We start from the raw sequence: 5,352 nt of genomic DNA, 5'->3' as shown, positions 1-5,352 counted from the left end.
TTTGTTTGTTTTGTTTTCCAACTTTCTTTTTCAAATTTCTAGCTTACGGATGGGCCCCTCTGTTTGCTTCTCTGTACCCCAAAGTGGCTGCCAAAGTTCCTAGAATCACATTTTCATACATTCACATTCAAAGGAAGGACAAAGTCTTGTTTCCATGTGTGTGTGTGTGTGTGTGTGTGTGGTTTAGTTAGGGAAGTGCCCAATCAGATGACCCCAAAGGGACCTTTGATTAAAATTCAGCCACAAACCATTGACATTGAGGTTAGGAACTCAAAGTGAGTAAGATCTGTGGGAAACAAGCAAAGGCAGAGAAGTGGGACAGCAGAGTAAATCCAACATAAGGGGTGTCCCACACGGACGGGAGCCTAAGAAAGCACCTATCGCTCCCAGTCTACTAAGAGCCATAAAGCCGTGAATTCAAGTACTCTTCATCTGACATTTGCGATAAGGTGGATAAAGATAAGGCATATGTCGAAAAATGTTTCATAAACAAACTTATCTTTTATAAATTTTAATGGATAAAAAGTTAATACCACACTTCCTTTAATAGACAGTTAAATAAATCTTTATTTATAGTGATTGTCCTGGCAAAATAGTGACAATTGGACATTATATAGTTATTTTAAAAGTTTATTAAGGCTAGGCAGTGGTGGCGCATGGCTTTAATCCCAGCATTTGGGAGGCAGAGGCAGATGGATTTCTGTGAGTTCAAGTTCAGCCTGGTCTACAAGAGCTAGTTCCAGTATAGGCTCCAAAGCCACAGAGAAACCCTGTCTCAAAAAACAAAACAAACAAACAAAAAAAAAAAAGTTTATTAAGTAGAACAACATGTAGGACTGGAGAAATGGCTCAGGGGCTAAGAGTACATATTATTCATGCAGAGGATCTGAGATCACAACCACTTGTGTGGTGTCCCCTACAGGTCTCCGTAGGTGCTGTAAGCATGTGCACATACCCACAAACAGACACAGACACAGACACAGATATACATAATTTAAACTACTCGTTTAAGAGAACAACATGGTGTGATGTATTTAAAATTCTGTTTGAAATGCAATGGGGTATGGTTACTGTTTTTAATATTTGATTGAAAGCCACTGATACTTTCAGTGATAACCAACAAAGAATTAATATCTCATTAACTAAAATGACACGGGGTTGTGTTGAACTTTCTAATTTTGGTTCTCAACAGGGTTTTTATTGGGAAGAAAAATATTTCACAAGAGTACCTTGCTAATTTTGTATAATCAGCGATCTATCACTGTACCTTCCTGAGGTCTCAGCTATTTTTACAAAGAAACGGATGCTCAGCCTCTATCATTACCCCTTAGATCCCCTACCGAGAAGAATAAAGCAGTACAAGGTGAGGTGTTTTGGATCAACCTCTTCTTCTGCATGATTCGCCCTGAGAACAGCTCAACCTTCTCCTTGCAAAAGAACTGCCAGATTCAATGTCCAAGTGCAGGGGACTTTCTCTGTCTGACCTGGAGGGAGTGGTTGTCTAGTGCAGCCGGAGAAAGTCTAAGAAGAACAGTAGTGTGTCTCTCTACTCTCCCAGGTCCCAGGCTTCTGCTCTAGCAGAAATCGGTCACACAGATCCACGCACACTTACATTCACTGCTGCTCTGTCCCTAAGAGCAAAGAGATGGACTCAGCCTAGGAATCCACCAACGGATAAAAGAATAATGGCAATGTGTGGATTGCACTCTGCCACTAAGAACTATGACACATACAGAGAAATGGGTGAAAGCAGAGAATACTATATTAAGTAAGATAACCCAGGCTCAGAAAACTAAATACCACAGGCTCTCCCTCAAGTGTGGACTCCAGTCTTCTGATTTTGATGTATTTGGTTGTTGGTATAGTTCATGAAACAAGAAAGGGGACCATGAGAAGGGGAAAGAGGAGCCTTCCAGAGAGGAGGCAGGGAGGGTAACAATACATGTAATGTGAAAATGATGGGGTAGCCTGGTACAATGGGAAGTGGGTAAAGAGATGAGAGGAGGTAGGGTAGAAATGATAATAAATACATATGAAAATGTAAAGACATTTGCTTACTTTTTATGCTAATTTAAAAACAAAATATAATAAATAAGAAATAAATTAGGCATAGATTGTTTTGGCCCAAGAATTAGTATTCAAGAATCCCATCCAAAACATTTGTATCACCAAGAGCAGCTTCCTGCATTGACCTCTTCTCATTTCCACGACCCTTCTCTCTGACTGTCATAGTGGAATGCAATGGAACATAAAAGTGAATAACAATTGCCTGACTATCCACCATGCTTCCAGAGGGAGAAGCTTCATTGGCTGGACCCAGAAATGAGACTCAATTCCTCACTGACTATGACTGGGTGAAGGGTAGGCACGTGACCCGGTAGTAGCCGATGAGGCAGAAGAAGGATTCAGAACTGGCTACTTTGGGGGAAGATAAACAAATGAGCAAAACCACAAGTGGAGAAGCCAAAATAAGCAAGTATGGAAAATAAAAATTGCCAGCCAGGGAGAACTCAGCATCCAAGTGAGATTTTCTTTTTCCTTGACTGTTTTCTTCCTGCTTGGAAGACTAATAAATGTGATGTTTGGAGAACTGCAGCCATGTGTGTCTTAAGGAAAGCTATAAGAATTGCACAGCCCTGGGAAATGTAGTCCTTCAGGCTGCTGCTGGCTGTGTGAGCTAATCCATGCTCCCCTCCTCCTTCCACTAATTTTATAGAACATTGTATAGAATAAACAAATGCAAGTTTCTGCCTAGATCCTGATGCCTTTTAAAGACACTGGCCTTTGGTTAAAAAGAGACCCAGCAAAGGTGGCTGGTGCTGAAGATATACTGTTCCTCAAAAGATGCTTGTCTAGGCAGCCCCCCGAAGTCAGTCACACACTTCCAGAGAAGAATGCTGTTCACACAAGTATTTCCCAAAGTCAAACTGTATGCCTTAGGTTGGAGTCTATTTTAATTTTACAAGGTGAAGCAAGAGACTTTTTTTCTGACCAGAAAAATGCTAATAGTATATACCATTGATCTTAAAGCTGTCTTTCGGTTGAAAGCGCCAGGGTCACATATTCTAAAAGCCCTTGTACCTGCCTCCTGTGCTGTGTGTGTGTGTGTGTTTGTGTGTTTGCAGTGGGAGTATATCATATACACATAAACATGAGCTTTTGAATTCTTCCCTTGTTTTCACTATAAATATGAAATCAACAAATGGCTTATATGATCAAAGTATATCAGACTTCTTTCAGAAATAAGAATCATATTAGCAGTTAATAAAAATGCCATTGTTTGGTCTGATGAGTTTTGAGACATCTCAATATGTGTGTGCGTCTATGTGTGTGGGAGAGAGAGACTCCTTGACTGTCTTGGAACTTGATATGTAGACCAGGCTGGTCTCAAACTCATAGACATAACTGGCCTCAACCCTACAAGGGCTGGGGTCAAAGCTGTGTGCCACCATGACTGGCAACTTAATATTTTTTAAGATGTATTTTTTCTTTCTTAACTATGTGGCTGTGTATGCATCTATGCTTGTGTGAGTGCAGGTTTCCAAGGAGCTCAGAAGAAGGGGTTGGGTGCTCTGGAGCTAGAACTACAGGCTGTAGTGAGCTGCCACTGTGTATGCTGCTCATTGAACGCAAGCTGTCGGCCAGGGCAGTATGTGTATTTCATTTATGAGCTATCTTTCCAGGCCCATGACTGGTATCTTGATGGTTACAATCAAAGTGTGTGTTTTACGATTTTCATTAGTGTAACAAGTTGTGTAAGGGAAGAAAACCCTGGACAGGCTAGTGGTATTTATTGATTTTATTTTTTACCTTTATTTTTATTTTATGTATGTGAATGTTTGCTTCCATGTCTGTGCACCATGTGCATCCATAGAACATAGATAGATAGATAGATAGATAGATAGATAGATAGATAGATAGATAGACAGACAGATAGATGATAGATAGATAGATGATAGATAGATAGATAGATACATAGATAGATACATAGATAGATACATAGATAGATACATAGATAGATACATCGATAGAAGATAAAAGAGGATGTTGGATACCCTGGAAATGGAGTTAATGGATGGTAGTGAGCTGCCACGTAAATGCTGGGAGTGGACCTTGGGTTCCCTGCAAGAGCAGTCAGAGTTCTTAACTACTGGGCCATTTCTCGCCTCAGGTTGGTATTTTTTTTTTTTACAGTTCTTACTTAGTTTTTATTCATAATCATAAACTTAACTCTGCAATCCAGCTAGACTTGAAGGGGAATGAGGAAAATATGGAACCCAAAGAACTTCAGTGAGAGCAGAGATTACAGGGTACTGCGAACAGATGGGGCTGGGGTGCTCTCCTGAGCTACAGAAGGAATGGTCTGGTGGGTAGGAAGCCCGCAAGTCAAAAGAATTAGAGTTGTTCACAGTCGGAAATGGTGATCTTCTTGCTGGTCTTGCCATTCCTGGACCCAAAACGCTCCATGGCTTCCACAATGTTCATGCCTTCTTTCACCTTCCCAAAGACCACATGTTTGCCATCCAGCCACTCAGTCTTGGTGGTGCAGATAAAAAACGGAACCATTTGTGTTTGGTCCAGCATTTGCCATGAACAAGATGCCAGGACCTGTATGCTTCAGGATGAAGTTCTCATCCTCAAATTTTTCTCCATAGATGGATCTGCCGCCAGTGCCATTATGTCGTGTGAAGTCACCACCCTGGCACATGAATCCTGGAATAATCCTGTGAAAGGAAGAACCCTTATATACAAATCCTTTCCCTCCAGTGCTCAGAGCACGAAAGTTTTCTGCTGTCTTTGGAACTTTGTCTGCAAACAGCTCGAAGGAGACGCGGCCCAAGGGCTCGCCATCGGCCACGATGTCAAAGAACACGGTGGGGTTAACCATGGCTGCAGCAAGCGGTTAGAGGGGACAGTGGCGTCTGCAAAGCAGCCTCAGGTTGATATTTTTCTATGATGCATTTAGAAGTCTATCGTAGGCATCTCTTGGTTCTCCTTATTCCTGATACACTGTAGAACGTCATCTCCCCTGTCGCATCTCTCCTACTAATCACTGTGTGTGCCGTTTTCCTACTTCCTGTCTTTATTTGAACATCCTTATAATCTCCTCTGCAAATGCCACGATAACTGTAACATGAGCTACTTATTGTTTACTTTAAAAGTCTGATTTTGCTTAGATTTGTTTAAAAAAGACTTTTGAAACGATGGTAATGCTATGTCTGGGATGCTACCATTCCCTGTCAGTATGAGACTACTATGGAAATAAATGCAATGTGTAAACACAAAATAGCATCGCCTAGCTGGATACTTGCTTCAGCTTTGAGCCTGACCTCTGTCGGTCTTTCTCTCAAA

The 5,352-nt window shown here is 41.3% G+C and overlaps 1 pseudogene; it reads right to left on the bottom strand.

Moving 5' to 3' along the window:
* Positions 1 to 4,190: 4,190 nt before the first annotated feature.
* On the bottom strand, positions 4,191 to 4,888 carry LOC126504257 (peptidyl-prolyl cis-trans isomerase A-like; annotated as a pseudogene).
* Positions 4,889 to 5,352: the final 464 nt, after the last annotated feature.

Source organism: Alexandromys fortis, unplaced genomic scaffold, assembly GCF_014885135.2.
Source record: "Alexandromys fortis isolate MF-2015 unplaced genomic scaffold, M_Fortis_MF-2015_v1.1 scaffold_56, whole genome shotgun sequence".
Taxonomy (NCBI): domain Eukaryota; kingdom Metazoa; phylum Chordata; class Mammalia; order Rodentia; family Cricetidae; genus Alexandromys; species Alexandromys fortis.
Note: the sequence above shows the minus strand (reverse complement) of the source record. Positions and strands in the feature narration are given on the sequence as shown.